The sequence below is a fragment of the Carettochelys insculpta genome, chromosome 1 (genome assembly GCF_033958435.1).
Source record: "Carettochelys insculpta isolate YL-2023 chromosome 1, ASM3395843v1, whole genome shotgun sequence".
NCBI lineage: Eukaryota > Metazoa > Chordata > Testudines > Carettochelyidae > Carettochelys > Carettochelys insculpta.
The window spans coordinates 112,968,445-112,994,733 of NC_134137.1; the positions used below are offsets into that span (position 1 = coordinate 112,968,445).

A 26,289-nucleotide genomic window follows, 5' to 3' on the forward strand; every position below is an offset into this window, starting at 1 on the left:
GAAGGAGAAAAAATGCATTATATATGCCCTTTGTGTAGGGTGGTGTTAGGCCATGCCCACTGACCTGGGAGGATCAAATGGGGCAGTTGCACAGCAGCCCAGCATTTCACTGGGCCCTGGAGTTCCAGCCACTAACACTGACTGCTAGTTTGGCAGTGGTGGTGGCTGGAGCTTGGATCTCTTTCAAGAGCTGCGGCAGTGCTGCTCTGCCTCTCCACACAGCTGTAAAGGTGTGGGGGAGGGTGGGTAATGTTCTGACCTGTGTGGTGCCAAGACTTTTCTGGGCTCCACCCTTTCTGTCCTTGGCCCCACCCCTTCTGAGGTTGTGGAGCTCGGTCCCCCTCCCACCTTGCTTCAGACCCACAGCAGCTGTCAGCCCTGCTAGGTCAGGATGGAATATATTTTGGAAATTAAAAAAAAAATCTCAGACAGATAATGCAGATTAATTAACCTTTAAAACAGGACCAGAAGAACACAGACTAAGTCTTCAGAACAATAATATATGATTAATGTTCCCTGTCACAAATACATCTAAAGCGAATGGGAGAGATTTACTCAAGACTCAAATGAGAATGTAATGATGCAGAATCATGCCCTTAAAGAGATCAGAGAGGTATTTTTAGGCTTGAATGAGATCTAACGTCCAGCTCCTAACAATTTCAATAAAGTTGGGTGACTAACTGCTCTTTCTTCATGGGAAGGTACATATCTTTTTTTCAAGTAGGCATTTTAATACATATGCAATTAAGTAATAAAAAACTGTATAGCTCTGCCATTTTAAACCAATGCTGCTCTCTTTTTAGAGGATTTTCCCCAATATATATTTTATAGCCAATACCATTTACCTCATACGAACAACTAGTTCCAATCACTTCAGTGGAACTATATGTAAAAAATAAGATGAATAAGCCTGAACTCTTAATACTACTCGTGGGCTACATCTACACTGGATAAAACTGTGGTTTAGTAAACAAAACTTGTGGAGTGTCTCCACACAAAATGCATTTTATTGACAGAAACTGTCAACCAAAAATCTGTGTAGATGCTCCGGGGGCCCTTTTTGTTAACAGAGCCAGTCGAAGATCAGACTGCTTTTATGTGTAGATATAATCTGTCAACAGAAGTTTTGTTGTGACATCTCTTCCTACAGTAACTTCTGTAGACAGATGCTTCTAGTGTAGATGTAGCTATGAACAATAAGACATTTTGTTGCATTACACAATTGTTTGCTTGTCTTCTTGAATACCTTAGCAAGGGAGAGAAGAAGAAACTTAATATATAAAATTGGTATTAAACCTGTAAATTGAGCAGATGAAAATAAACCACATGGACAGATTTGAGAATAAGTACAATATCTGTAACGTTAGTAGTTTTAATGTTAAATTTTTTATACATCTGTAGCACAAGCTCAGAATAAATGCATTATAAGCATATTACAGTTAATTTATATTCTGCGTAAATGCATGACTCTTCCATAAGATTGGAAAAAAAGCTATACTTTTATTTTATGATTAATATTAACGTATAACAGATACAAAGCCATTTATCAACAAACATTGATGCTAGAAAAAAAGCCTGTTCATCTAAAATTTTTCTAAATCATACTTGTATAATCATTCTTTAAAATATAAAATATGATAGTTCTTTTTTTCTTGTAAGAAAAACATGTGTTTTATTCATCAGAGGAGAAATACTATATTTTCCCAAGAAAGCATGACTGTATAATTTACTCTGTTTGTGTGGGGATGATTCTGTAGCTCCATATGTCAACGTTCAATAGAAGGAGAAAATAGCAAAAGCCATGTGGTGTGTTTACTTGTTCAACTAAATTAATTACTAAGTATTTAAACACAATTTGGGCTGTAACTTGTTCCTATTAAATATTCTTTAAGCAAAAATGATCATCAAAGAAAGGTTGCCCCCCACCCTTATCTATCCCTCATAGGCTATGTCTACACTAGCCAAAAACTTCAAAATGGTCATGCAAATGGCCATTTCGAAGTTTACTAATGAAGTGCTGAAATACATATTCAGTGCCTCATTAGCACGTGGGTGGCTGCAGCACTTCAAAATTGATGCGGCTCACTGCCGCGCAGCTCATCCAGATGGGCCTCCTTTTTGAAAGGACCCCGGCTACTTCGAAGTCCCCTTATTCCTATGAGCAGATGGAAATAAGCGGACTTCGAAGTAGGTGGGGTCCTTTCGAAAAGGAGCCCCATCTGGACGAGCCGCACGGTGGCAAGCCATGTCAATTTCGAAGTGCCGCAGACGCCTGCATGCTAATGATGCGCTGAATATGTATTTCAGCACTTCATTAGTAAACTTTGAAAAGGCCATTTGCATGGCCCTTTCGAAGTTTGGGGCCAGTGTAGACACGGCCACAGAAAAGCTGGTCTTCTATAGTACCCTCCTCACAGTAAGTGTTCCATCCGTAAAATGCCATGGAATTTATACTCATGCACTGCTGTTCTGTTCCTACACAATAAAGCAATCACTAGTATTGAGTATTATGGAGCTCACACAGGTAAGAAGGAATGAAGGCTTAATTTAAACTGATTTCCTTTGCTATTTCCTCTATCTCTTGTTCTCATTCACACACCCAGAAACTTGTTCTATGCGGTGTAGAAGGTTTGCCTTAATGCAAGTAAATTCATCTCAGAACTTTGTCCTAGAGTCTACAAAACGCTTTAGTTGAAAAATAAATCTCATATGCTGTGCTATTTAAAATCCAGTATTAAGGGGAAAAGGTCTGTGAGTGATACATTAAGGAACAACAGACAGTCTAACAGAAAGACTTTTCAGAACTTGGATAAAATTTCAGATTTGCCTTCTTCAAGCTGTGCAAGGGGAAACACATGGTGGAGATCTCATGCTGCCAGTAGCAAAGATTCCTTGGAGTTTCTAAAAGTTGCAAATAATACTTTCCTAAACTAAAATATTGCTAACAGAGTAAAATTGTTAGAGCTCCCTGTGACAGATAAGAAAGAATTTATTACTGCACTAAACATTAGTCCTTGCCCAGGTACAAGTGATCAGTGCCAACTTGGTTTACTCTGTGGACTGGCACAAAGGGGGAACTTTAGCCTACATTCACTAATGGATTATACAAATGTGACATAGTCCAGACCAGCAAAATTATGATGCTTTAAAGGGAGCCATTTTCCCAAAGATAAAAATAATTATGAACACAATTGATTCAGCAGAAGATTTAAAACAGAGACATGAGAATGAACATTTGGTATTGATCATACACATATGTGACTGCCTTTTTGACGTACTGCCTCACTGGCAGAGCTGCACAGGTGCTAGAAAATTGTGACATGAATTTAATCTGTGCACCCAGCAGTTACCTGAAACAGACTTTTGTGAGAGACAGTGAATATACCGTAGTTTCCTGCTACAAAAATTACCTGTTCAGAACCTTGAAATTCAGGCAAATAAACAAATGAATGAAGGAAGATGAGAGTACCCAATGTAACAAAAAAAAAAAAAGATTTACCAACATCCAATCAAGTGCAAATATTCTATGTGACTGTGATAAGAAAAAATAAATATTAATGCCGATATATGGATAATAATAAAGATGATTTTTTTCTTTTCTTTTTCCTCAGCATCATTTTGTGCATTCAGCCATTATTCATATTTGTGAGAGCAGATGCAAGTAATGTTTGTCGCTTAGGAGGGACTGCCACACCACAAGGAAGAGATGACCAACTCTTCTGTCAGGAAGAAATTCAGATATTTTTAATTCTAATCTCTCCAGTGACAAAGAGGAAAGGAAACACAACATTTAAGTTGCTCTTATTTTCTTTCTGCTATGTCTGCTTCCTGTGTTCTTCCTGAGAGGATCAAATCCCCTACCTGTAAAATTTAACTGTGATAGAATCAGCAGAAGTTTGTTAAAAAGAAAAGAAAAGAAAAGAAAAAACCTTTAAAGATTTATCACATTTGGCTCTGTTTTTGAGCCATTCTATTAGAATTCAGTAGAAGAAATAAAGTTTTCCATTGAATTTTACAGGATTTTCCTCAAAAATATTAAATATTTTGATTTAATTAATAAATTCTCCAGGACAATTCCAAGATGGCAAAGATTTTTTTAAGACAAGGTGACTGTTGATTAAATTTAAGTAATCTAGTCATGACCATGTCAAGTCAAGTTACGTGACCAATCCTAATATTCAAAATAGTAGTTGTGATGAGCTGTTTGTGGAGATTTGTTCTCCAAAAATGTCAGTAATGGAAAAATTATCAGTAGAGAACAAATCTGTTTAAAAAAACCTATGTGGTTTGCGGCTGAAGAGCTTTATTCATTGAATAAGCTATGCTACAATTTTTGCTCAGTTAAGATGTCAGTATTCTTGCTAAACATAGTCAGCAGAATTAGCTTGTAATTGGAATGGTACATCAGTGTTTGGCTGTTCCTTTAGCCACAATGATCCTTGATGGACTGCCTGTGACACTACTTGGGAAAAGGAATTGAACTGTCTTCCATAGTGTAATGGGATGAATATAGGGAACTTTAGACTCAGTAAGAATGGAAATCTTCTGACAACATAATCTACGAAATTATGGAATAGTGTATGCATAAAAATAACTTTATCAAAAATGGAAAGTTGTAACCCTTTTTATTCATGAACACTCAAAATTTCCCATAAAAATGCAGTGGCATTTATTCACATGCATATGTTTATTTCAATGTCAATAATTATTAGTATTTTAATGTCTAAAAATGTACACCTAACATTTTCAACAATGTCAGGTGCATTCTGAAATGGATTATTTTATCTACTGTAATATATTAGCAATAGGTCTTTCTAATCATAGTTATTATTTTAGTACTTGAACCACATACTTGTCCTAATTTGACAAAAAATGTTGATATAACCATATGAAGGTATTCTAAACTTTAGGCTAAATGCATTCTGTGCACTTAAGACACATGTGGATTTTGGTACTCTAACCTTATGAGCACTTGCACATGTTCAGGAAAGCCCACTGTATAAAATTTATGTATTGCTAATGATTTTTATTGGCCCCATGGCCCAAAGTGGTGGCAAACTGCCCAGGAATCTGAAAGAATCCTGTTTTTACTTAGTTATCAGAATGAAGGCGTCATAAAAAATCAGGAAAAAAGCTTGGTGATAGTCCAAATACTTTAAAACCAGGTAGAACTGGGGTTGGCTGTGGTATGTGGACTTTTGCCTCCAGACCTTTAAGGCATTTTATTTCATCAGGATTTTCTAGTTTAATATATTTACAGTTAGCCAAAGGCAGAACTGTATTCCTGGGCCAGATTTTCCCCTCTACTTTTCCAAGGTAAGGAGGCCCTACACAGACAGAATTAAATCAGTATGCATGGAAGGGAAATGTGGGAGACGCATGCTGGCTGCCCAGCATCTCCTGCCACTGTCTCTGCAGGACTACATGGAAACCTCAGCTGGAGCACAACAGAATAAGGTCTTGGCTAAAATTTATGTGGGGGAGCTGAAGCAAGGTCACTGAAGCTCAGGAGCAGTGGCTTTCCATAGTATTCTCCCCTGCTGCTGACCCTGAGGATACTAAAGCAGATGTTTGCTCCAAAATTAGTATGGCTTCAAAGAGCATTAATGTTTGCAGGCTTCTTTGTACAGCTGCATCTGTGCAGCGCTGGAAAGGGCAGCTAATGGTACCCCAGCTCCTGTGCAGACTGTGTTGACAGGAGGGCTGGACCAACAGTTATGCAGAAGCTCTCTGGGCTTTCCCAAATGTCCCAGGGCCTGGGCAGACGCATTGAGTTTGGGGCCTATTCTTCAGGTTGAATGAAAACTCTCTCCTTCTGATGAAATGGTTAGGAGAATAAGAAGAGAATAAGAATCTAAAACAGAAGTCCGTTGTGCCCATTATCTCATACAAATTTTAGCAGCTGAACTGAATTTTGTATCACCCAGTGCAATTTAATGTAGAAAAATGCAATAGGAAAGCACTAAGAAAAGATAAATTATTTAAGCATGAAGAGGGCCTGAAGCATAGCCCCACATATTAAGGGACTGGTATGAGGCCTGAGGCCTGAGGCCTGGGCTGAAGTGGTCAAAACCTTGCTGATATGAAGCAAAGTTGTGAGCAAGGGGAAGGCCCAGCACCATAAATTTCGCAAGCACAAGGCTGATACTGCAGAAATACATATTTCTAAAAAGAGGTGGGCACAGAGACCTCAGGAAGCTGCATTCCAGCAGAATGATACCAAAACACCATGATACCAGCACAATCCCCACAGATAAAAGGGTGACGTCAGGATAGCAGAATAATGAATAAAAATATTTTAATCAAACCAACATATACAAGACCAGGGGTCGCACCCTAATACGAAGGGGCAGTACATAACTTGTTTATACTGGTGTATTAAGATGTTTGGCAGAAGAAATGCTTTTGGCCAGACTAGCAACAGTGAAAAGTCCCACCATTGACTGAGCTGAATCCATTGTCATGGACATACATGTACTAGAATCCTCATTATGTCTGCCAAGTGCTATTACTGTGCTTAGTCAATAGGAAACATGGCCTGATGCCTTGGATTTAAAAAAAATAGTCTATAAATTTATTGGGCAATTTAAGTAAGGTCTGTTATCTCTGCTACCTGCACAGAGCTAAACCAGCACAAGAGATTAACACACATGAGGCCAACATCTCATGTGTTCAGTTGTTAGCTGAGTGCGTATTTCCTTAGTGTGCTGTTCCAGCTCTCAACATAACAGTTTAGAGACGAGTTTAGGGAAGTCTGGACTCTGTAAGAATGGATGTTTGCTGGCAGTGTGATCTATAATTGAATGGAATCTATGGGATAATCTCCCAAGGTGAAAGCCATCTTGAAAGATTAAAAACAGGATTGGACAAAGAATTAGGAAATACATTGTAGAGAACAAAACTACATTGGTCTTACAGGATGGAGTAGATAACCTGCCACTGGGGACAGATTAAGAAAGAGGATTTAGGGGCTTCTGCCCGTGGCTCTGGGCTAAGCAGGGTCCCCTGCAAAACAAAAGATCTTCAGAATCCCAAAAGTGCAGATATTTTGCAGGGCCCCCTTAGTCTGGGGCCCTGTGCTGCAGCCACTACAGCTCCTGCATTAATCAAACCTTGACTGGGGAAGGCTACGGCTACATGCACTGCTGTACCTCATCCCCACAGGGCTGGACCTGGGAGTGCCAGAAAGCGACATCCATGTGCTTCCCTTGCTTGAAGGCTCGGCGCCTACAGCTGCCATTGTTTAGGGTGTAACCTGCCATTTGCCCCCCCCCACACCAAATGGGAGCTACCCTAGATAAGCCTCCACAGCCCAACTCACCCTCCCATCCCTGAGACCTCTCCCTCACCTTTATTCCCACACAGACCCTGCACGTCCCAACTGCCTGCCCTGAGCCCCTTCCTGCACTCCAAACCCCCCCAGGACCCAGTCTAGAGCCCCTCATGTACCTGAATGCTTCATCCTTAGTCATACCCCAATGTCTGCACCCCCAATTGGAGACCTCGCTCCCTCCCACACTCATCCTCCTGCCTCAATGCACAGCCCCTTCCTGCACTATGAACCCCTCATTTTGTCCCCACTCCAGAACCTAGGGTGTCCCCAAAGCTCTAACAGCCGCAGGCTCCCAGAAAATTTAATCCAGCTCTGGCTATCATCCCTATTAGAAAAAGAATCAGAAAACCCCAGAATAGAACTGCCCTGGAGACTGAATTCCCTTCAAACAACCCTATAGGTGGGACCTTCAAAAAAAAAGAATCTAGCCACAAAAAAACAAATTCTAGAATGATTTGCACTCTGAGTTTGAGGGAGATCTATGGTTTGCATAGGAAGTGAAACAAGCTCTCTTTATTTTGCTTCAAGGCATGCGCAGCTGCTTCGTAGCACAGAGGATTTCTATTGTAAACACTGAAATTGTTCTACACAAATTACAGCAATTATATTGCTATTCATGTTTTTTCTGTTGGCTGTTAATAATCTATAATTTATGCTTACTTTAATATTTCTTGTCTGTAACTTGTCAAGTAAAATAAACTATATGGTGAGAGTTGATGCAAATCACCAAACGTTAAGGGAGCTATGCCATTTACAGAAATTCAGGGTTTGGTCCTTCAAATTTAATAGTCTTTTAAACAAGAGCGTGGGAAGAGTGTTGCCTTGACCTGCAAGAGTACTAGCTATTAATTATTTAGAATAAGATGCAATACCCTGCACTGTGACTTTTAATTCCATAATAAAAACAGGAACATCTTTGGTGTTTTTGAAACACTTTTGACTTGTTTTGTGGGAGTTTGCTCCACTCACTCTCAGGCCAAGTACCAAGAGTGGTGGAAGTGTGGATAGCAGGATGTAAGGGGAAAATTACTTGCTAGCATGATCACTCTGATTATTATAATTATAAATTATTATTTCAAATTGAAGGAAATGACATGAACAGATCTAGAACAGATTTCATTTTGATTTCTTTATGGAGACTTCAAAGAATGGGATCAAATTTGGACTTATCAAATCTGACTACATGAGTCATGAAAGGGGATGAAATTTTGGGAATTTACATAGGCTTATTAAGTTGCTGTTGTTGGGAAAGGGCAAAATAAAGGTTTGATTTTGCTCCTACTCTGCTTTCACATTAGTTTAACTTCACTATTACAGTAAGGTCTTCCTATTTTATACCACTGTGAGATAAGAACTTTCTCAATTTTTTCCCCTATTTCTAGTCCTTATTTAGATAGAAATGAGTTATAGACTATACTTCTGCAGTTCAATCTATTAGAACAGATTCTTCGCCCCTTTCAAAAACCCAGTGGGAGAAATACAGGTCTCATTTAATTTAATGATAAAAAGCCCTGTTGAATTCAGTGGGATAAAGATGTCTGCCACCGACATCAGCTGAACTCCTGAACAGCACTCTGGGTTCCATCTGGCTGATTGCTTTATATGTTTTGGAGAGTACACTTGATAAGGTCTTCACAAATATTTTGAAAACTAGGTCCTACGTGTTAAACAAAACCAGAACAGTTAAGTGACTTATGCTCATACACTTGCGTATGTCAACAAATATATAAGTTTTTAAAAGGCAGTTAGTGTGATAAAGTTATTTGTAATTTGTAGATGCTTGGACAAAAAGACATGGTAGGCAATATGCCTGTCAATAATTTATTGCTTATATTAGTTCAATACCATTTGATGACCAACTTGTCTGTTTACAAGACCCGCATGTTCTCACTACTTCTGATTCTTTAATCAGTCAGTAACCCACTCTATAAACTTTTTGCACATTCAACTCCATCAAGTCGTGTAAAATTCCAAAGATTGACATGGCAGGGAAAAATGCAGCTTTTTTTTTTTAATTGAAAAATGGTAAATTGACAGTAATTGCATTTGGTGGAGGACATCATGAGATATCTGGAGCATTCCACCAAAGGTTTGCTTTAATGAGATTCTCTTCAATACCTAATAATGTTATATCCTTATGATGTCATCAGTTGAGGTATTAAGTTTAATAAATTTGAGGGTGTCCTTTCTTTCCTGGGCTGCTGTTGAATTCAGAGTTTGCTCAGAGTTGTGCCAGAGGATTTAATACTCATGGCTTTGATCTATGATTTACATGTTCTGTGATTGTGGCTTTCTAATGAATCTTTCTGACCCCTCATCAGGGATGAAAGTTCACTCACGCTGAGCGGCAGCACTCGGCCTGTCTGTACAGTGTTGCAAAGGCCTTGGGATACCAGTCTCTGCACAGTGGATAAGATAGTACCCTTTAGTCGATGATACTAACCCCGACTCCCTTATCCTTTCTGTTTCCCACACTAATGTGGAAATATGAAACGAACACATGGATATATGGTATGCAAAGCCTCAACCCATACATGTACTGGAATGGAGTGAGACAGAGCTCCATGAACAATATACCCATGTTCACAGAACCTACTCTACACACACCTACCCATTAAATCAGAAATTCCACCCAATCTTTCCATACATAGATAGGGCCCATGCAATAGTGAGAGATCACAGAACAAATGGGAAATTCCTTGCAAAGCACATATAGAAAAAAATACATGTACTTCCTTAATAGAACATTGGGAGATCATTAGTTTAAAAAATATTAAACATTATTGTGTGTTAAGAATGAATGCATGGGCACCACAGCTCATGTTTGCTGAACCTACAAATTGATTGTAAGCAAACCACACAGGCACATCACTGAGTTAGGTAAAAGAAGATTCTCATCTCACTGTCATAATTCACATGGCTAATCCAAGATGCTGAGGTAATAGAATTGGTAAATAAAGTTCATAACTGTGGCTTTTTAATGACAAAAGTTTTTTTTTATTCTCTTTAGCCAATAATTGACAATATTTAAAATATTTTGTTCTAACTTTAAAGAAAAAAAACCAAAAAACACCCAAATGTAGCCAAAATTTAGCCCCACAAGCATATGTCTGAGAAACATACAATCAACAGGAAAAAAAATAGTTAAAGATACTTTGGAATGGAAACACATAAGTAATATAGATTAGGTACAGGTGTTGTCATGTGATCTACCAATAATAAAAACAACCAGGTGCTCCAAGGATTTCAAGATTCCATGGTGAGCAGGTATTAAAGAGATAAAGTGATTTTCTGGCTCACATTATAATGATCCTTCTATAAAAGCTCGAAAATCATGGGTAATAGAAAATGTGGTCTACTTTTGGCTTTTGAAGTGTGAGGGGGGAGTTTTCAATGCTCTCTGTAGGTTTGTGAGTTATTTATTTATTTATTTATTGAGTACTCTGTCCCAACTTTACTACCAGCTTATAATTGCTCATTCCTCGCAATTTTGTCTCCCAATTACATTTCTTTTAGAAGTGCTGAAATGTTTTCTTTCTTTTAAACATTTATGTATTTGTTCCTCCAAAATAGCTTCTTCTTTCCTCTGATGTTTTCAACATGTGAAAATGTTTGGCTTTCTGCCACCTGTGGCTTTTTATTCAAGTGTCTTGCATATTTGAGCTCTGACTGTGAAGGATGTAGCAGCAAGACACTCCCTGCACATTTATTCAATGCACACATGGCCATATATAAGGTTTCATGAGTGAAATAGTCATATAGCTCATTACTGCATCTCTAATGGCTGTAAATGATCATTCTGCTTTACCTGATGTAATGAGAAATGCACATTAGCATAGCCCAGTTTTAGATTAGGCACATTTTTCAATGCAATAAGCATTGCCTTGCTGGGGCAAATCAAGGACTAGTCAAGAAATTACACTATTAATCCAGCTTCCTACTAGAATAGCACATGAACACTGTGTATTTTAAGAGCAGTTCATGGTGGGGTTTTTTCCCCTAAAATGGAATTCCTTCCCACCCCTTCAAAACACTACAACCAAAATGCCACCCTCAACAACAACAATGGACCAAAAAAAAATTACAGAGCATGGAGCAAAATAGATCTGGTGAAAAGTTGCCCTCATTTGAATAAAAAACGATACATTTTTGGAAATTTTAAAAGATAAGGCTATTTAAATATATTTTAAAATAGTTTTTTAGCACCTCTCTGTGAACAGTTGTCTGATTCCAGGTTGTAACAGAGTGTTTTCCATGGTTCAAAATAATGCAATGTTTTTGATACCTTAGTACTTTAGTTGGTTTGTTAAATACTTTTTATAATGAGGATTTATTCTGATTGTATTCTGATTGTATTCTTATATCTTTGGGGAATCAATGGGATGTAAATCATGAAGACTATAAATCACGAAGAGGAGATTCTGTGCTATGGAATGGAACTTGGTGGGGTTATGGTTACACTTAGCAGATGTTTGTGAAAACTATTGCTTGCTAAAGGTGCATAAACCCCAATTTCTGTGGCAGTAATACATTCCTCCAAAGCATCGCAGTTACACAGGACTGCAGCTGGTATCTCCCTGCTCTTATCCTGCATTTCTGTCTGTGTATAGCTGTGGTGTGGCTGCTAGATTTCCACAGCCATGAACTTATCATTAAATACAACCTCTTTGAAAGTATCCACAGACAGAACAGACATCAATTTTAAAAGCGTGTGACCTTGAAATGAGCTATAATTTTAGATTTTTTAATCTAAAAGTACGTCTGCTAAGGTCACAACATGTATCAACATACTGTATAGCTGTTATCATATTATTTGTAATGTGAAAGTGTCTAAAGGGCCCAACTGAGAGCAGGACCCCTACTGGGTTCTGTACCATTACATAATAAGAGATCGTTTCTCTTCTGAGTCACTCGCAGTCTAAATCTGTCAGGCAAGATTTGCTGATGTCCTTACCTGGATATGTTTCCCAAGAGTTTGCTTTAGATGCATTTGTGAAAATAAAATTACTGTAATTCCACTTCATGCTAGTGCCCTGCTGTGTAACAATCACGATAGTCCTTCAGAAATATCTTGTTTTATGCCTTACTGTCTAGATAGCATTCACATGAAATTAATCCAGTTTTGAAATAACCCCTCAAACCAAGTGGCATTGTGACCAGGGTTGGATTACAAAAGGATTGCAGGGAGTATTCCAGGGGTTCCAGGCTAAGAGGAACCACAAAAATATCTCTGGGCTGCTCAAAGTGCACATCTTCTTGTGTGCCCCCCTTAGCCTTGGACCTTGGGCAGTAGCCACCAAAATCCTTGTGCTAATGTGATCCTGCATTTCTGGGAACACAGAAGGCCATCGGGAGATATGGCTCCATGTTCTGTTGTTTCCCCTTCCCCGGTAGGCTGGACCTGCAAGCTCCAGGGTGCTCCATCCATGTACTTCCCTCACCTTCTGGCTGTACTTCCACAGCTCCCATTGGATGGAAATCTCCAGCTCCACCCCAAAACCTGAACCCTCAGTAGGAGACCTCACCCTCTCCTGTACCCAAACCTCTGCCTCAACCCACAGCCTCCTCCCTCACTCAAAATTCCTTATTTTGACTGTTCCACAGAGCCTACATGTCCCCATGAAAATCTGATTGTCCTCATCCCCCAGAATAGCTAACCTGTCTCTATTGTAACCTGGCACATGAGATTTTAGCACCATTAAGGTTTGGCCCAGCAGCCCTCTCCAAAATGATGAAGACTAGCATCATTCTCAGAAATTTGACCCACCTGTCTTTCCATCATGACAGCGTCACCTTAATAACACAGGAAGTCTATGGCGGACACAGTATTAGAACACACATATCCTAACTGTCAGATTTATGCCTTAAAATAAAGGGCCATCCGTCCTTTATATGTTACAAATGTGCTGCACTCTTAAGATCTCAGTCCAAACCACAACAAGTAAAAATTATATTTTCTCAGTCAGCGTCTGAACACACAAAGGAAATGTGCTGTCTTCAGCCATAGATCCATTAGAAGCAAGATGGAAAACAGCTCTAGCAGTTGTACATTTACTCCCTTTCTCTCTGGATATTTACAGGCAATTACACCCTTCATGAAGAAGGGAATCATTTGCTCTGCTTCCTGGAAATAATGATGATCCACATCAATAAACTGCAAGTAGCCAATTGGCTCCATTCCACTGCAATTCTGGCATCTTTAACAGGAGCGTCTGGTTGGCCAGAAAGGGAGAGAAACAGAGTTTAATGCCATCATTGTCAGATCTTTTCCAGGAGTCTGTTCACACCACTGTCATATTGGACCCCTATCAGACAAGTGAATTTGTTGCTTTGTGCAAGACTGACATCAGTGGAAATGTTCAAAAATGCCCCAGAGGTGGTTTTCAAACTGCTGTAAATATCACACTTTCTGGGTATTAGCTGACTCTGTAATGTCTCCAGAATCCCCAGTGAGTAAGAAGTTGGAGAAGTTAGGTCTAACTCTGCTATATGTAAACATGGTAAAAGGCTTGATCCTTTACGGGGATATGTGATTTAAGGTGGATTTAGGATGAATGCAGTGTCACTATTTTCTGGAGAAAGTGAATGGAGGTGGCCCTTCAGGGGGAGGTGAAGTGACAAGGGCAAGGAGGGTAGAGGATGAGAGATGAGGCAGATGGGGAGACTGAGAGAAACAAAGAGTCAGAAGAAACTTGAGAAACAGAGGGTGACCAGGCAAATGGCAGGCACAGAACAAAGAAACAAGGGCTGAGAGAAACTGACAGGCTGCATCTACACTACATTCCCCTTTTGGAAGGGGAATGCCAATACGGCCTATTGTAAATTCAAACAAGGTTCTGATTTGCATATTGTGTGCTTCATTTGCATAATGAAGACCACTCACTGTTCCAGAAGTGTTGTTTTTGAAAAAAAAAACAAGTAGTGTAGTCAGCGTTCATTTGAAAACAAACACCATTTTTGAAAGAACCCTTCTTCCTGAAAGATATGAGGAAGAAGGGTGCTTTCGAAAACAGGGTTTATTTTTGAATGAACCCTGTCTACACTGCTTGTTTTGCTTCTGAAAACAGCACTTCTGGAACAGCAAGTGACTGCTATTATGGAAATGAGGTGTGCAATATGTCAGTCAGTCCCTCACTTGCATTTCCGATAGGCTGCATTGGCATTCCCCTTCCAAAAGGGGAATGTAATGTAGATGCACCCAGAGTGAATAGAGAGGTTGAGACTGGTCAGGACAGGCATTTGTGCAGGATAGGGTCCTGTCAGTATGAAGCTGGCTGGTCAAGTCACTCCATGTGTGATGGCATTTCTCAGCATCAGCTCTGGTCATCACTTGTCATGGATACATTCTGTCAAAGAGATCTGGAACAAAGTGAACTAAACGTTCTTCAGATCCAGAGGGGCTTCTCTTACATGCACCCCCAAAGGTAGGCACCGCAGGAGTTAAGTCTAACTCTTCGGAAAAGTTCTTGCGTCTCAGAAACATGCTTGGGAATTAGACAAAAGTCAGTGAGATAACTGGGGAAAGGGAACTTTGAACTATTAAATTATAAATAAAATAAATTAATTGTAACCATATAACAATCCATAAGATAATAGCTTGTACATATAGAAATAGTAACAGAGAGGAAACCGTGCTAGTCTATACACTATCAAAACAAAAAGCAGTCAAGTAGCACTTTAAAGACTAGCCAAATAGTTTATTAGGTGAGCTTTCGTGGGACAGACCCATTTCTTCAGACCATAGCCAGTCCAGAACAGACTCAATATTTAAGACACAGATTACCAAAAACAGTAAGCAAGGAGGACAAATCAGAAAAAGATAATCAAGGTGAGCAAATCAGAGAGTGGAGGGATTTGCTCACCTTGATTATCTTTTTCTGATTTGTCCTCCATGCTTACTGTTTTTGGTTCTCTGTGTCTTAAATATTGAGTCTGTTCCGGTCTGGCTGTGGTCTGAAGAAGTGGGTCTGTCCCACGAAAGCTCACCTAATAAACTATTTTGCTAGTCTTTAAAGTGCTACTTGACTGCTTTTTGTTTTGATATAGAAATAGATGTCTTTTTAGAGGTCTTTTTATATTTAATTATATTTATATTTTATTATGTGCATCTACCAGTATGTTATTGTATCTCTGTGTATCCAAATTGTTATTTTTATTGCATATATTCTTCATATATTTAATATTTAATTTTATTCGAAGTAGGTGGCATCCAGTTCCATTTGTTCTGTTTTAAATGAATCCTTATTGTGCTGGTGTTTTTTGTTCTTGTTCAATCACTTGTATGATCTTGTCTGCCATAAAATAACTTTCTATCAGCATGTGACACCACTCCCAGTAAGTTATACCACTGCTGTGAGAGATCTTCACTACATTTTGGCCAGTGGCTTTTGGATTGTGTGACCATCCAATATATTTCAAATTAAGGCACAATAAACCTACCCTGAGAGGTCAGATTACATAGTGGAATCTGGCTGCCAAGAGATTAATGATCCTCTTCTCCGTTTATTTGTAAACACACAGTAACTCCCTCTCCACATTTGAAGCTAACATTAGCTAGTGTGACACTGCCAAAAAACTCTAATCAGATTCAAGAGTAATGGGCACTACCACAATACCTTAAAAATAAGGCAGTTTTCACTTTGCAAAAAACAACTTTTCCAAATGATATTCACAAAAAAGTAAAAGTAATTAATAATCCTTATGGGTTTTGTAAACCTCAAATGTGCTGAGCTCTTTGACTAAACTCTCTCACACACACACACACAACCACTTCCTTCTAATTGGCATCATAATACTTAATGGCTATTCCTAACTATCAGGTAACTGACAAAAGCATGGGGTTTTTTTGAGAAGTGTTGTCTCAGCAGCTCTGGAATTTACATGCCAGCTGCTGGTAACTAAACTTTCCTTCTGCATGACAGAAGTAGGTGGCAACTTTCTTGTTTGGAAATAAGATAGCATCAGAAATTCCTTACGCTCCTGGAAAGGCTTTGAGAATTCATGAATAGATGCTAATAGGCCAGTGGTAAGAATTCCATGTATGATTGAGAGCCTAGAGTGACTGGACATACAGGAAATTTCCTTGTTTAAAAGAAGAGATCAACATTTCAAGATATTTATGTAATGGTGATGACACACATTCATGCAAACATTATTAGCTGATAACTTACCATCCAGATGAGGTATCACTGAAAATTAACTTTGACCTGTCAGCATTGTTTCTATTTAGTAGTACAATGATCTGAAGCAAATCAAATTGAATAAATTTAGTTAATGTAGATCTCTGACTATGATGTGAAAGTGAAACCACTTTTAAATTAAGATCCTTCTAAGAAACACTTAGGAAGCCATGTCTAAAACAAGACCTAATAGATCACGAAAATGTGAAGACATGAGTCTTACCCATGAAATCTCATGACCTAATCAATGTGTTACCCTTTAAGGTGCTACAGGACTGCTTGGCACTTGTGAAGCTATGGACTAACAGGTCTTCCCCTCCGAGGACTAATTTTGTCACACTTCAATGAAATACAGGTGTTGAGTCTCAGAGCCCAGATCAATGGATTGTGGTTCATGGGGCTTGTGCTGTGGGTCCAAAAATCTCAGCGTAGACATTCAAGTTTGGGATGGAGCCTAGGTTTATGAAGCCAACCCCCTGGCAGGGTTTCAGAGGCTGGGTTTTACTATGCATCAGTTTTTAGTCATATAATTCAAGCTCTTCAAACCTGACTCAGCAGACCCACAGCAGTCATGCCCATGCCACAGATCTTTTGTTGTAGTGTAGAGACAGCTATCCGGACAGGATGAAGAAAGGGGATTTAGGGACTGCAGCCCACAGTTTCAGGGCTTCCTGAAAAAAAAAAATCCTCTGGGTTACCAAAATACAGATCTTTGTGCTGGGACCCTTAGCCTATGGCCCTGGGCTGACACCCTGTGGTATGTGGGAATGGGGATGTGGGGACACATGGCTCTTTATGCAGATGCCCCCGTACATCTAGGCTGGAGCTGCAAGCACCAGGAAACTCCATCCGCATGGTTTCTGTGCCTGCAGGCTCTGCCACCTCAGCTTCTAATGGCCTGGAATCAGGGCTGGGGCAGGGAGATGGGATGCAGGGAGCTTACGTGGGGCAGTTCTCCATTGGTGAAAAAGCCACCTGCCACATCCCTTCCCTAGGGCCAGCACTACCAAAGGAGAGCTACCCTAGGCAAGCATCCTGCAATCAATCCCCCTGCTGCAGTATTGAATTCTCACACCTTCACCCCAACCTCCTGCCCTAAGCCATCTTCTGCACTTCAAACCCCTTGGCTCTATCCAGGAAACCCCTTCTGTACCCAAAATGTCTCATTCCCAGTCCCTCTCCAGAGCCCACCCCCCACCGACAGTGCCCTCACCCCCTTGCACAGTCAGCTGTCTGCCTCAGTCCACATCCCCCTCCTGCACTCTGACCTCCTCATTTTTGGACCCAACTCAGAGCCTATGGGGTCCAACAAGATATTACGGCCCCGGACTCCCAGAAGAGTTACTCCAGCCCTGGTAGCTATAGAATCTGCTCAAAACTCACACCCTCCCGCTAAGGAGTTCCAATGGGGATTATGACAAAGTATGTGGGGGAGGTGTTGAGGGAGGAGAAACAGTGAGCAGGATGCTCACGCATAGACAAAAGATGCTACAGGAAGACTCAGAGGGTACAAAAAACACAGCCTATATTATGGAACCCTGGAGAAGTCTAAAGAAAGATTCTGACTCTGGTTTGGAGGTATGAGCAAAATAAGCTGTTATTGTACTGTTTGATTCCCTCTATCTCTAGAGACACAGAACTTTGTACATTCTTTATAAATAAATGATAATAATAAAAAAAAACCCTACAGCAAAGAAATACATGTCACCATTTTCTCCTCCCAGATGTCATATTCCCAAGGCCCTGATCTTTGACTGGCTGCTTAGCTTATAAAGGAGTGACTAGATATAGACTTAGATATGAGATTAATATGTAAATAATGGTGGTAATGCACATTCATATATATAGATCTTTTATACGACAGTTCTCTGAAACAATTCTGACTGTTCCGAGTGCCCACCCTCTCACTAACACATATTTGAAAAACAGTGGCAAATTTAATCAAATATCAAAGTATTGATCATACACGGAACAGTCCATTCACCATTGCTTCTTAGCATCACTGGGACACAAATGGAGTAAACACAAAGTTTTTATGTAAAGAGCCATCAAAGACAGCATGAAGAAGAAAAAGAAAATGTGTGAACTAGCCCCCCCCACATACTAATGTTAATTGCCTTCACTTCTTGAGCTTCAGAAAAACAGAGAGACTCCAGTGACTTTAATTAAGTTTTCCATTTAATCAGCACTTGGACAAGCTTTTCTTTAAAATGTAACTTTTTTTGTCATGCTGCTTTTCAGAGGCCTTAATAGTGCTCATTTTGATGCAACACAAGCAGGCAGTTGACTAGTTATGGTGACATCAGAAAAAGTCCCGCTAAAAACACACAAAAAATAACATTGAGGTAATATAGCTTTAAAAGAAAGGTGGTTTTAATAAAGAATTCTTCTTATAGTGGAGACATTTGTTTAGATTTATATCCTGTAGACTCTGATGACAACTCAATAATGATTGCTCCAGACCCTGTATTAATAAGATTTAATATAGCAAAGTTTCCAGATATGTGTTTTTTGAAATATTATGGGTCAGAAAATGTTCCTCTGAAGCTGAATCTCATCAACAGATTTTATGAGTTTGAATTCAAAGAATTATAAGTAGTATGTAAAAGACCAAACAAAAAAAAAGGATAAAAGAAAAGAAAACCTAAGCAAGCAAATTAGTTAACTACTCCTTATATATAGCAGATATGTATGTTCGTATGTTATACATCTTTTTCTAAGCCTTTTGAAGTTCCCATATTGGAGTTAAAAGTAGAACAAAATCCATTCTGTTTGCAGATGTATTGCATTGTAATTGCCAGACGTTTTGCATTGAAGTACCAGTTATGTTTAAATGCACTACAGTTCTAGAAAGCTCTAAATACATCACTCCACAGAGGTGAAAGGATATGGATTCCCAATATAAAGAATCTAGCAATTCATCAATAATGTAATACAAGTAATTTGTGTATCACCCAGCATTCATAAATTAGCAATAAGATATTAGGATATTTTTAAATACAATTTCTTGTTAATTTGGAAATATTGCTCCAAGAATATCAACAATGCAATTTTATTAAACAAATATATTAACTACGTCCTTCACATAGGTAATGTCATTGGAGGGAGAACTCTGAAGTCAGATATTTTTATTCCTTCAATATTGTTTTAATAATGGATGTATGCTTTTCAGTGGTCTTAAAATTGATTTCCAGCCTTCATTTTTCTTGTAATAGTACATACATTAGGCTCAATTTCAACCACAGAATCAACTAGAATTGCAAGTGGTTATGCAACTGTATGTACAGATGAGGGCAGAATCTGGACCTTACTATAAATTCCATGAATTTACTTATTCAAGGCCAAACACTAGACTCCAGCAAATATGCAAATATTTTGCCTGAATGGTCCGGATGTTTATTTTCTGGAAAGTACAAGCATCCATGTGCATGCATGCAAACACACACACATACACACACACACATACCGCCTTCTTACTTTGAAACATGTATGTGTTTTGTAACTTTCCTGCATATCCTGTGTAGATTATATAGATTGTTTTAGAGACAGTCCATGATGGCATCGTGGGCACATGACACACACTGTTGAGGACTGCAAAATGATTCAGCTTCCTGGAGGTCTTCATGCCTTCATGAACATTACTGATGATTGTGGCTTGGATCGATAAATAAATTTATTTTAAAAATAGTTTGGACTTTGAAAAGTTATATAGAAGCATGATTTTTGAGTAAGTTATTTTGCATATAATGCAATTATAATGGATTTAAAGAGATCTAAAAGTACCAAGAATGTTCAAGCCAAACTAACATACAGTAAACTGTCATATATGGGAGGCCAGGGACTGGGAGGTTGCCAGATATTCAAATATTCTGGATAATAGAGAAGTATACCTAGCGATGAGTAACACTCAAGAAAAAAAATTAGATATTAAAAAGCAAACAAAAATGTATGCAGAGTACTTTATTACCAACAACGGCAATACTGTACACTGTAACTTATACTATATTTGCTGTATTTATTTGTATTTACTTTCACTATACTGTACTTATGGAAAATGTAACTAACATTTACTTATGGTTAAAATGCCAGGTATTTGAGAGTTCCAGATCATAGAATGCCAGATATGAAATAATTGACTGTAGTAACTCATGTATAACTTCGTATCCAAGTAATTGAGAGCTAGTTTCTCAATTACTTTATTTAGTTAAGGTTCACAAATTGCTAAGGCCCACACAGCCATGTGAAGTAATATAGGAGTCTAAAACTTCCTTGCCTTCCTCCACCATTGTGTGTCTAGCATGAGATCACGTGAAAGCATCCAGGTATGATGGCAGACTGGAGGCGGGGTGGAGAAGGGGAGAGAAGAGGAGGCTCCATGCAACTGTTATGTACATGGACATTCAGGAAGTGAACAGAATCATTAATTTATTCCTTCCCTCCCCCAATCCCCATGCATTACTGTGTGAGGACAAGGGGAGGGCATAGGCTTTATTTGGTAAATGGCAATGGCAGCATCCTCCCCAAGCCTGTACGAAATTGAAACACACAGCAACTGAGTATCAGAAAGGTGACTGAGTCACTGTTCCTTTCTGCAGACCTTCCTCTCTCAGCATAGTTAGGTGTCAGCTGTCAAAGAGGGCTGAGAGGAAATGTTCACTCTAGCTTTTATTGCTGTTTAAACATTAATATGGTTACGTCTACACTACAAGATGAATTTGAATTTAAAGCAGTCAGCTCAACATTACCACGTGACTGTCTTTACTGTAAATACCGTCATCTTGACTTAGGGAGCACTAATATCAATATCACAATATCGTCAGAACGTCCTGGGTGTAGCATCAAGGTTGAATTCAGAAGTTCAATTGAAGACCAGTGTGGAAGCACCATGTCTTGAAATCTAATTTATTAGCTTCCAGAGGTGTCCCTTATACAACCCACAATGCTCCACAGTGCTCGAGTCTGTCTGCAGCTCTGTGTGCAGAAATTAGGTAACAGGAAGACCTTGAATTTCAAATCAAGGGCCAAGAAGTCTGTGGCTGTGGGGTCATATTTATATGAGAAGCTGAGAAATGTCTTTCTTTGCTATTAGTGCTGTGAGTGCATCTACCCATTACAAATAGCCCCTGCACAGAATTCGTGCTTCAGTCTCTATGCTTGGTACTCTTTCTGTGCTGCCTGGCGCCAGCCACAGCCCCACCACACCATGTGAAAAAAAGGTTGTTGGGGTGGTCATGCTTGCATAAGAAGCTGAGAAACTTCTTCTCAGTGGTTAAGCATTACCCCCACCCCTCACAAGTGCCACACAGTCAGGGTCTTTCCCATCCTCATCCTCATCACGTGGCTAGCCCCTGACCCAAGGAAAGGGCATGATTGTGAGTCGATGCTGAGCATGCTGCCAGGCAGGGCATGTCCTGGCTTGTGCGTGGCTATGACTCCAAGGGTGGGAAAGAATTTCGGGGTCTTGCAGCCACCAGAAGTCTTCCCTGGAGGCTAACATTTTTGGGGGCTTGCTGCTGTGTGCAGGGACTACTTCAACTGCCCTCCCCCGAAAAAAATATTTTGGGGCTCTTCTGCTGCCAGGGGGAAGTCTCCCCTGGAAGCCAAGTTTTTCGAGGAGTATCTGCCACTGCCTGGAAGTGTCCCCTGGTGGCTAAGATTTTTGGGGCATTGCTGCCGTCCCCTGTCTTGGCAATTTCTGCGTAGTGAAAAGGAAAGACAAAAAAAATTCTTTCTCTCTTCTATCCTTTTTATTCTAATTTTGCACCCCTTCATGCAGGGAAGAGCAGGTAGAGGGCCAGCTGAGAATACAGACTGTACACAGAAGCTGTATAATGAATTGGAAACCCAAATACCCTCCCCTCAGAAACTTTTTTCAAAAACTTAATTATCTATTCTTTCTTCATGCTTTTCATTGTTCCTGTGATATTTTCAGGGAGCAAATGCAATCAAGGGAGGGGGCGCAGTCAGAATGGCCAACTGAGAAGATACACACTTACTGATTTTTATAAAATCCTTGGTAATTCAGTTACAGAAGAAAGAGATTTCTGTTAACTTTGCCATCTTTGTCGATGCACTATTTTTCCTTCCTTCCGACTGGAAAAATGGATATTTACTTACCATGGGAGGGGAATGAGGGCAATGCAATGTGGCAAGATGATGTCAAATACCAGCGAATATACCCAGAATGCTATGGGGATGAGGGAACTGTGGCACAGGTTCCCACAATGCATTGCTGCAATAGTTGATGTTTGCCGATTGAGTGTGGCAGCAATAGGTCGACTTTGTGAGGAGCATGCAGGGAGATGAGGGTAGTAGAATTCAAATTTATAAAATCCATCTTTACAAAATCGATATTCATAAATATTTATCTCATAGTGTAGATATAGCCTAAATTGTGGTCACAAGTAGTCACACACAATCGCTACCAGTAATACCTTCATCTTTGATGCACTCAGGTTTTTTTCCCTGAGCTCATATTACTACTCAGAAGCTGCATCTACACTACACACTTACTTATTTACAGGTCCATCGTAGGGAAGCCACCACAGTCCACCGGACCAGGCCACAGCCACAGGGGCCTGGGAGTCCACCACAATGCCCCAGCCTGCATCACCCTGTGGCTGTGGCAGGGCCTCCTGGACACGATGCTGGCGGGACAAGGAGGCAGCTGCCAACTGGGCAGTCATGTGGGAGATGACCATGGTGCTCTTGGGACTGGCTGACAATGGAGTGGGATGTGTGGGTGAGGCTGACCAGCAGCTTGGATGCCAGGGCCCAGGCCTTGGCTGCCTGCCTCACCCAATCTCCTGCCCCCTCATCAACCTGGGCTGCAGCCACCCCTTTGGCAGCCCATCCACTCCCTGCAGCCACCCCTCCAACGGCCACTCAGTCTGTGGTGGATCTATCACTGGCCACTCTCCTCAAGCTGGCTTGACAACTGCTGGCCAAGGCAAGTGCACCTGGCCTAGCCCCAGTGATGCCACCCACACACCCTACATAGGCTGAGCCCATGGCACCCCCACATCAGCCCTACTTCCCCATAGTCCTGGCCCTGTCACAGTCTGCAAGTGGCCCCGGACCCAGGGTGGTGGGGGCAACTGTGGCCAGTGTGTCTTCTGGCTCCCTAAGCCCCTGGGTGACTGAGCCTTCTCCCATTCCAGCCCCCTTCCCATTTCAGGCTCATCACCTAGCTCACTTCCTGGTTCAGTCCCCACAACTAGCCCACCTCTTTCCCCCGTGGACCATTCCCCCCATGCAATATAAATGGTTTATCACATTGTTCTCCTGGTTCTACAATTACATTTATTGCCCTCAGTAAAGTTTATTCTTCCCACCCTAAACCTAGTCCCTGGCGGTTGGTGGGAGAGTGGTGAGTGGAGAAAATGGGAAGGAGTGCTGTTGGTGGGGGAACATGAGGTGTGGGAGAGTGCTGGCAGGGCATGGTACAGAGTGTAGCTGGGAGGATCAGGGCAGGCCCTGTGTAAAGGCCTGGCACAAGGCCTCCCAGCCCCAGCCCCCATCCCTTTGGTCCTTGCAGCATGGGGCAGTGGGCAGCTGTTTGTAGCCAGCCCGTGGGTCCGTGGCTCAGTCCTGGTAAAGGGCTGCTGCTGGCTTGCCACAAGGTTGTGGAGGTCACAGCAGGTGGTGATGACCAAGGGGATGTTTGGGAGGCTGCCATCCAGCCTGGTGGGGAGGCTGCGATACCTCTCCTTCAGCCTTCCAAACACCCACTCTCCTGTGCCCCTCGCATGGCTGAGGTGACTGTTAAAGACGTCCTGTGCCGGTGTGTTGCATTCGGTATAGGGCCGCATGAGCCATGGGTGCAGTGGGTATGTGGTGTCAGCCATGATGCTGAGGGGCTTTGTGATGTCCCTGAGCAGGATCTCCTGCGGGGGAACATTTGTGTCCTCCTGCATCTGGTGCCTCAGCCATGAATGCCAGAACACCCAGTCTTTGTGGGCCCTGCCTGGGCACCCCACACACATGTCCAGGAAAGGCCCCCTAGCGTCTACCAGGGCCTGGAGTACCACTAAGTCTGTGGTGGGGGCCGGACTTACCTCAACCGTCATCACTCCGATGGTGGGCTTGCCAGCTCCAAATTGGTGTCCAATGGACAAGAGGCTGTTGGGGTGGCCAGACTCCACAGGGTGATGGCCACCCTCTTCTGCACCAGGAGCTCTGGCTGCATCTGGGTGTCCCAGTGCTGGAGGACTGGGGTGAGCCAGTGGCAAAGGTCTTTGAATGTCTGCTGGGTCATGAGAAAGTTCCTCACCCACCACTCATCGCCCCAGTCCTCCAGCACCAGCTGGTCCCACTACTCAGTGCTGGTAGTGACGGCCCACAGCGCTGGATCAAGGGGGTCTGTGGGAGGGGCAGCAGGGCCCTGGCCAGGGCCTGCAGGCGGTATCCCATGGGGGAGAGCTGGCCATGCCACCGTAAAAACAGGGCTCCCAGCGTGGCCAGCAGGCTGGCCAGGGTGGAGAGGACATTGTCCTCGGGGAAGGTGGGGGTAGGCATGTTGGAAGCTCTTTTCCCCAGCATGTTCTCTGCTGTGGGTGGAGCCTGGTAGCCTATAGCACATGCAGGGTTTGGGTGTCGGGGATCGGCTGGCTGCGAGCCCAGAAGGGCCGTGTCTACACGTGCCCCAAACTTCGAAATGGCCACTCAAATGGCCATTTCGAAGTTTACTAATGAAGCGCTGAAATGCTTATTCAGCACTTCATTAGCATGCGGGCTGCCGCGGCACTTCGAAATTGACGCTACTCGCTGCCGCGCAACTCGTCCCCACGGGGCTCCTTTTCGAAAGGACCCCGCCTACTTTGAAGTCCCCTTATTCCCATGAGCTGATGGGAATAAGGGGACTTCGAAGTAGGAGGGGTCCTTTCGAAAAGGAGCCCCGTGGGGACGAGCTGCGCGGCAGCGAGATGCGTCAATTTCGAAGTGCCGCGGACGCCCGCATGCTAATGAAGTGCTGAATATGCATTTCAGCGCTTCATTAGTAAACTTCGAAATGGCCATTTGCATGGTCATTTCGAAGTTTGGGGCTAGTGTAGACGTAGCCAAGGTCTTCTTGGCCATGCAACTCCATGCCTCCATCATTTCCTGGCCCCTTACTTCAAAGGAGGAGCTACTGTGTGTAGACATTTTACTTTGAAATAGGAGGAAGCCTACTCCAAAGTAAGGAAGGGTTCTTTTTGTGTGTAGATGCTCCACTTCAAAGTTGCTTACTTCAGAGTACAGCTTCGCAGTAAGCAATTTCAAAGTTATTTTGTAGTGTAGACAGAGTATGTATGAAATTAATGTAGCCTCATCTCCCCTCCAACATACAAACACACTAGCATTTATGTTTCTTTGATATCAATTGAGAAAACAACTATGAAATTAAGAAATTCCCTATTAAATTCATACCCAGACTTCCGAAGTCCAAAATAAAAAAAAATGATTAAGAGATTCACATGTTCTTCCCTGCCACGTTTCAGATCTTCTAGCTAAAGTGCATAGAGCATTTGGTGCATTAGAACTCACTACACTTAACAGTCTAAGTGCTTTGCAAGCAAACATCTTTGCAAGGCTCTTACAAAACATAAAGTCCTGTAATAATTTGCCTGGACTGATATTATTGTTTAACTAGGTGACAGAAATCTGCCTTGTCATTTTTCTGGGTAACAGGATTAACAGAACAAAAATGTAATGTCACATCAACAAGCTGGAACACTATGGCTGTGTCTCCACATGCTGCTTCTTCAGGAAATGGCATGCTAATGAGCTAACCAGAAG

At 41.3% G+C, this 26,289-nt stretch overlaps 1 long non-coding RNA gene across 1 annotated transcript in view; it reads left to right on the forward strand.

The window, feature by feature from the left end:
• Window positions 1-7,776, forward strand: part of LOC142011057 (uncharacterized) — a 146,331-nt gene extending 138,555 nt beyond the window's left edge. Inside the window, exon 5 of the long non-coding RNA XR_012644951.1 lies at window positions 3,612-7,776. This is a non-coding gene — a long non-coding RNA (uncharacterized LOC142011057). The remainder of the gene's footprint in view (window positions 1-3,611) is intronic.
• Window positions 7,777-26,289: the final 18,513 nt, after the last annotated feature.